The sequence below is a fragment of the Alligator mississippiensis genome, chromosome 5 (assembly GCF_030867095.1).
Source record: "Alligator mississippiensis isolate rAllMis1 chromosome 5, rAllMis1, whole genome shotgun sequence".
Lineage (NCBI taxonomy): Eukaryota > Metazoa > Chordata > Crocodylia > Alligatoridae > Alligator > Alligator mississippiensis.
Genome location: NC_081828.1, coordinates 163,635,250 through 163,643,398, shown reverse-complemented (window position 1 = coordinate 163,643,398; position 8,149 = coordinate 163,635,250).

Here is an 8,149-nt window from a genome sequence, read left to right as displayed (position 1 = left end):
ATGGTTTGCTGGGCAGGGTGGAGGACAATTCTCACTTTGTACTTGTTTTCTATGATTATTCTTCTCAGAGAGAAATGTCAACTCACTTTTCTTAGTTTCTGTGGGAGCCTTCTTTTAAGCCCATTACCAGAACTAACTTATTAGAAAACCAGACTCACCTGTGGAATTACTCCCTGCCCTCGATACCTGCCAAGTTGCAGTCACTTGAACCTTGAACCTCTCTGCTTCTCCTACCAGCTATCTGACCTGCTGAGGGGATATATATGAGGTATCAGATGAACACAGTACTTTATATATTTACAGTTTTGAAGTAACTTGGAAGCCTACCAGTGGCTCCATCCTTACAATAAAATAAATTCTAAATACCTATCTATTTGGGCATTTGATTTTGGGGGTTTTTGTTATGGAAAATGAGAGCTTCCCTTCCCCCCCTTTCATCACCAGGACACAGGTCCGGCTGCAGCTATCCCTCCCCCCACTCTGTGGCACTGAGCAGCTTTTTAGGCTAGGGACAGAAGTTGCACATAAACCGGTTTAAGTGATCATAAACTGGTTTAAATTAGTAACAGAACAGAAGCTCACTTCACATAAACCAATTTAAAAATAGCTGAAACTGGTATAAGATAAACCTAATTGAATGTAGTATCATACTTAACTATGGGTCAAACTGGTTTATGAAACTTCTGTCCCAGACCCATTCTTGGTTCAAGTTAAATCAGTCCCACAGCATCCCAGCACACTTTCCAGCCCTGTGCTGGACTATACTTTCTGCTCTACCAGAGAAGGGTTTTTGGGGGGCAGGGGAAGGGGTAAGGAAGCAGGGACTGCCCTCCTCCTCAGGCAAACCAGGGCCAGGGAGGGTACAGAACTACCCTGCTGATAAGCTTACTGAAACTTACTGCTGGCTGTGACTGGACAACAAATCCCAGAGGTACCTGGAAACAAGAAGAAGAAGTGATTGGCAACCCTGGAGAGTCCTGCTGATGTGATTCTGGACTGCAAATCCCAGAGACCTAGGGGGCAGCAGAAAGAGGAAGCAAACCCACCATCTATACTGGCTACAGGCATGCTCTAGCTCTCCCTAGCTTCTGACTGGAGCCACTTCAGACATGTTGTTGTATTTCCTGAATAAGAAGTAAATGTGCACCAGTTGTTTCTCAGTTTAATCTTTGCAGCTTAGACTAACCTGAAAAGGCTGATTTGATTCAGCCTTGGACTTTTTGACTATCTGTAATTAGCCTTAAAAGAGAAAATCCACATTTTTTCCTGTGGGAAATAGAAAACATGAATCCCTGATGACCAGCAGTGAGAGACATCATGATCGGTAAGAGCAAAGCACAAATATTGTCCCTACTCCCAGCTCCCATAAAGGGGATGTCCCTTCTGCATTATACCCCAGTTTGGAACTAGCTTCTGCTAGTACCATTCAGTACAATGCAACACTGGTCAGGCTGCAGTTGGAGTACTGAGTCCAGTTCTGGGCACTGCACTTCAGGAGGGACATGGACAACATGGAGAGGGTTCAGAGGAGGGCCACCCACATGATTAGGGGTCAGCAGGGCAGGCCCTACGAGGAGAGGCTAAGGGACCTGAACCTGTTCAGCCTCTGCAAGAGAAGGCAGAGGGGGGACTTGGTGGCTGTTTACAAACTAGTTAGGGGGGACCAGCAGGCATTGGGAGAGTCCCTGTTCCCCCAAGCACTACGAGGAGTGACAAGAAATAACGGTCACAAGCTGGCAGAGGGTAGATTCAGGCTAGATATCAGGAGGCGCTACTTCACTGTGAGGGTAGCTAGGATCTGGAACCAACTTCCAAGAGAAGTGGTGCTGGCTCCGACCCTGGGGGTCTTTAAAAGGAGGCTGGATGAACACCTGGTGGGGGTAATTTGACCCCAGTACTCTTTCCTGCCACGGCAGGGGGTTGGACTTGATGATCTGCTCAGGTCCCTTCTGACCCTACCAACTTTGAAACCATCTGCTAATACTGCCTGGATAGGAGAGCACCCACCAAAGCCTGAGGACAAGGGGAGCCATAGGAAACATGACCAGTTTTCTTCCTGCTTCTGAGACAAAGTTCTCCCCATTCCCCATAGGCTGCAAGAAGGACACCGACAAGGCCAATTTTGGCCATCTGTACCAAATCCATTTTTTCATGGAAATGTTAAAAGGTACAGTCATGCATAAGGCAATGTGCTAAAAAGACACTGCTGTCCTAGGGAAGGGACTTCATAATGGGAGAAATTGACTTAAACATTGTATAGAATCATGGTAGACACCTCATGTTTCTAAATCCATTCACTGTTCGTTAGAAAGACTTGACTGAAGCTGTCTAACCTGTCTACTTTTGCATGTATATAGCCTTGAGGTCAGGTTGACCTGGAAAATGGGACTCACAGAAGCAGAGGCAGACTTCTGCCACAGCTTGTCAGCTGACCTGGCTGACAGTTGGATCACAGAGCAGTTTAAGTGCAGTAGCCATTGTGTGCCCAATACCAGTACTTGCACTAAAAATGCACTTCTTCTATGCTGTGTTTAAACTTGGCCTTTTAACTACAAGAGCTGGATGGTTACATTTAGTGTAATAAGGAAGGGGAGGCATTTTGCACCCCTCTTCCCTCCTTTCCCCAGATTATTTATTTTGATGTAAAACAAACAGCTAACTATACATTGTCTGTAATTATACACGTGCTGTAGATACACTGCTCTGAAAACAAAAGGCATAGGAATAAATTAATTACAGGTGGTAAGTAGTAGAGGTGCTCTGATGCATCAGTCTGATATTGGATCGGCACCGATATAAAGAAAATTGGCTATATCAGAAATCAGCCTGATGAGGCTGATAATTTAACTGATAAATGCCCATGGGTATGTGCAGCTACAGCACAGCATGCAGGCAGCAAGGAGCACAGCCTGGCAGTGTGGAGAGCTGCATGCAGGTGGTAAGTCTGCTGTCGTGAAAGGGGAGGGAAGGGGCATGGGGGGCCAGATCAACACTCTCCCATGGTAAAGCAGGGAGTGGGGCTGGGGTAGGCACTGCCCAGCTGAAGCAGGGCAGGTTCAGGACAGAGCCCCCCTCCCAGTGCCACCACTGCCCACCCCAAGTGCAGAGCTGCAGCCTGGCCAGCCCGCCCAGCGCAGATCTGAGGGCACATTTCCCCCTGCCCTCCGTGCCCTTCTGAACTAGCAGCAGGAGCCACCTCCCCCTCCCCGCACCCCCCAGATGAGCCATGACTCCGTCCTGTGCCCACCCTAGCTGGGCAGTGCTTACCCCAGCTCCACTCCCTTTCTCACTGCAGGGGCCATTGATCTGGCCTCCTATGCCCCTTCCCTCCCTGTCCACTTTCACCACAACAGAGTTATGAATTGCATGCAGCTGTATCCAAAATCAGATCCGTATCGGCTGATATGTCTCCTTTAAAAATTGGCTATCGGTATCAGCCGCCAAAAATCTCAGTGCACCCCTAGTAAGTAGGACAAGACTGCAACAAGTCAGAATATGGCACATGCATAGGGTAGACCATTAGAAAGATGAGACAGGTGGAACTTGGAATAGAAGTACTGTTGTACACCATGCAAGTTTAATAGTTTCATAGTAGTTAGGGTCAGGAGGGACCTGATCAGATCACCTAGCCTGACCCCCTGCCACAGGCAGGAATGAATGCTGGGTTCACAAGACCCCAGACAGGTGATCATCCAACCTCTTTTTGAATTTGCCTAAGGTAGAGGCGAGGACCACTTCTCTAGGAAGTTGGTTCCAGATTTTGGCCACCCTAACTAAAATATTCACAAGTAACACTCGTGAAAGTTTAGACGTGTATCACCCACTAAGGCTGAAACTTCTTTAAAATAAAAAAAAAAATGTTTTGTACAGAGAGAAAATAAAGTAAGTCAATGTGTATATGCCTGGTCACCTGTTCAAAACCCTGATGGGACATTATCTGAATTAAGATTCACAGAACCTCTGGCACAGGACTTGATACGTGCTTGTATCTCTATTGTATTGACTGGGACAGTGAGGTAGAAAATGGAAGGGACTTGCTCAGGCCCACAAAGTGAGTCAGTGACAAAACTAGAATGGGAGCCCAGGATTTCTTGACTCCCAATCTGGGCTATGACTATGTTCTCTTCCAGGACCCCTCTACATATTAGAAGTATTGACTGGTTATTTGTGCAATTACCTTGAGATCAGCTACACATGCAAAGTAGCTATCACACCATAAAAGCCAGCTATAAAGTTAGACCTCAAAATGTGTATTAACTTTATAGCTGAGTGCCATCAAACTTTAATTACATGTGTAGCAGGGCCTCCTCTTCAAGGCTCCTAGCCACAGAGGTACACCATTCCCAGCTGGGGCTGGGAGTCCCCGAGCTGAGGGGACGTAGCCTCAGCAGCTGCCAACTCTGGGTCCCGGCAGTGTGCCTTCTGGTGCCAGGACCCAGCTGGGTCCCAGAAGCCTCAGGGTGAGCTTAAGATCTCCCAGCCCTGGGGGTGTGTGAAACCCCAAGACTGGAAGATCACAGTAGCTGTGTCTCCCAGATGTAGGGGTACATGGAGCACCCCCACAGCTGAGCCCCTCAACTGAGGAGCCCCCAGCTGCAGGAGCTTGCTTTTTGCTGGTGCAGGGCTCCCCATGCACTGGCAATGAGGTGTTATGGGATATAATGTTAGATCCCACAATCACGCCTCCTGCCACGTGTGTGTGTGGCCTGGCAGAAGGCATGGAAGTGTGGATTGCACATTAGATCCCATTGTGCCTTTACTTGCACATGTAAAGGGGCCCCACATTCAGGGATTTTAAAGTTACAAGGGACCACCATGATCATATAGTCTGATCTTTTGCATAACACAGGCTCTCTCAACAATTCCTGCGTTAACTTCATGTACAAAAGCACCTTGCAAGGGACTGTCAGCTTATATAACTTTTTATTCTTGCACCATCTCAGCTATTTCACTTATACGAAGACATAGTTCCCCAAAATTTCTGAGTAAAAAATCCCTGATGACATACCTCTACCAAATACTGTTTTATCTTAGGTTTGCCTGCATAATACCAGGTATCTTCCACTGACCATGTGACAGAAGTATCATATATGTGAACTTCTTCTAGAAGGAAAAGAAACCACGTTGGATTAAAATGAAAATAAAAATCTTAGTTTCTTCTTTTGGATATTGAAAACTCCCCTAATTCAATAATTCTTTATTCACAATAGAAAAGCTTGTATTTGATCCATTTATTGCCACAGGATAATACTTTATATAAATATTTAATTAGGTATCTTTATGTATTATATACATGAAAATAGCATGTAGCTATAGTTGCACTACACTGGTATAAAGGACACTATGAAGTATGTCTAGTACTTTTAAATGTTTCCATGTCTTCAAATACCTTTTATATTTGAACCTGTCTTTCACAAGGATTACGTGTCTTTTATCTTGTTAAACTGATTTTCTTCTCCTGTTTCTTAGTGGTTTCTGTTCAGACTCTAGTTGATTGCTGTCATCTTACACTTTTGTAAGATTTGAGCTTAAAAAGAGAAAGGTACAGGAGAAGATTGAATGAAATTGTTCTAAATAAATTGATTTCATTAAGTAGATAGCGCCATCTGCTGATGTGGCAAAGATATGCATATCAATGAAAATCAGTGAGAAATTTTCAGTGGAGTGAGAGTAAAAAGAGACTTCATTTTTGAACAGTTGAAAAATAACAGCTTAAACCATTGTTTTCTAACTACATCAGAATGAGCATCTTTCTTCAATGTAATAGGCAAAAATCTCCAGTTTTCAGAAGAGAAAATGAACTGCAGTTATTGATAGAAAAAAAGGTAATGACGGATTCATATTTCCACAGATAAGAAACTCCCATGTAAAGCTTTTTCTTCTGTTTCTCAATTGTGAGTTGTTCAGCAAAGGTAATTTAATCCAGACTAATTTTTAAATTTGATATGGCAATTGCTTATTTTAACATGGTTCATACTGAATTGAAAGCTGTGACTGAAATCCTAGCCCTTAAAGTCAATGGGATTTTAGCCACTGATATCAGTAGTCCAGGGTTTTACCCTGGATTTTTAAAAAATCCTTACAGTGATACACAACCCAACTTTGGCTATGAGTGGTATTTGAGCATCTAGCTTGTTCTGTCTAATTTTAATCCCAGTATGGAGATGTACTGTAGGTTAATTGTACATTAACCATCTTTTGGCTGACTGAAGAGCCTATGAGAATAGGGAGAGGGAAGAAAAGCATTAGGGAGAGAAATTGCATACTGCTACAAATGATGTAGGCTGTGCAAATTAATCAATCTGCTTGTATTGCTTTAACCCTTCTCGCACCACAGTGTAGTCCATTAAGCTCCAAGCAGAAACTGATCCCAGTTAATTAGTTAAATAAGCCTTCTACTTCAGTAGCTCATTTACCCAAATGAAATTCAACTGCTGAACCACGTCTGAACTTATTCTTTCTGAGGAAAAAGTGCAATGATAGAAAATACCTGTAATGTCTTGAAAAACCTTAACATCAAAACATCCTCCAGACAAATTATCCCACTCACTGATCTGTTGAGAGACCTGGGCAAACAGTTATAGAGCTTAATTTACTGAGCTAGTAAGTAGCACAGGCTGTAGAGTGAACTTGTAATGTACACCCATAATACTGTTCTAAAAATATTACTGTGTCGTGTCTTGTGAATTAGATTTGTACAGATAGTTGTATAAGTAGTTTTAGGATGTGTTAAATTACAGATGGCAACATTATGTTTATTACTTGCGTTCTGTTATTTCTCTCTGAAAACTGGGACTCTCAACCTCAGAATTATTAGTGATCCTTTAGTGGAGGGGGTTTGACTCTAAGTTACAAAGATTGTGGAATAATGCCTGTGTGATGTTAATTAGTGCACAATGTTAAATGGATTTTTGGTTTCTGATTCTGGTTTGAAAATTTAGTCTTAAATTCAAATCATGCCAGAGACATTCTTAATATAATGGAGTAAGTGGGAATTTTCAGAAGTATGATTTTTCAAAAACCTTCCAAAAAAATCCTTAGATATGATCTTCAACTATCAATGACAAATACCTGAAATAATTTTGTTGTTATGACTTGTTTACACTACATTGGACTAAACCAGAATTTCTCTTGCTGCTTGTTACCTTTCTTTAGCAAGAATCATAGAAAATAACTTTGTAAAAAAAACTTAATCACTACTAAATAACATTTAACTTCCTGGTAAATACCATAATGTAGTTTGCTGATCTTCCGTAAAGAAGTCTTTTTTCTGACTGCAATAGAGATGTAAACATTGGGCCCTCTCTACATTGTTATAGGTAGCACACAATTACCTTGAGACCAGCTACACATGCAAAGAAGCCATCGTACCATAAAAAGCTGCAACCAGATATAAAGTTAGATCCCAGAAATGTGTACTAACTTTTAAAGCTGGTTGCAACTGAGCTTTAATTTGCATATGTAGTGGGGTCTCTCCTGCTGCTGGAAGCCCCATCAGCTGACAGGGTTCCCAGTCTGTGAGTCTCACAGCTGAGCAGCTTTGGACTGTGGGTCCACTCAGGTGTCTGCTTGCTCAGCTCAGGGAGTGCAGCTGTGATCTCTCAACCTCGGGGGGGGGGGGGGGGGTATGGCATCTGCATCTCCCAGCCTTGGGAGTACATGGATCGCTCCTGTGGCTGGGGGGACACCCTGGCGCATGAGCTTACTTCTTACTGGAGCCCAGGATCAGGCTTCCCCTGCACCAGCAATGAGGTGCAATGGGATCTAATGTGTGTTCCCACAATTGCACTTCCTGCCATGCATGTGCCATGAATGTGTGACATGGCAGGAGGTGTGCTTGTGGATTGTGGTTTAGGTCTCATTGTGCTTTTACCTGCATGTGTAGAGGGGGCCTAACAAAGAGTTTTTATATTCCCACTAGACATCCTCTGAGTCCAGTTGCTCCATGTTCTTTTATAATTATTCTACTCATTAGCAGAGGCCCATCTTAATACTAGAAACCAGATTGACCTAGATGCAGCAGCTCCTTTGTCTCACTCTGTTGATATAAAGCAGCCATAAATTTGGCCAAGTGATTGATTACACATGGCTTACAAAGGTTTTCCTCACTGAAGTCTTGCAAAACAGTAAGCAAGGTCATGAATCTGGT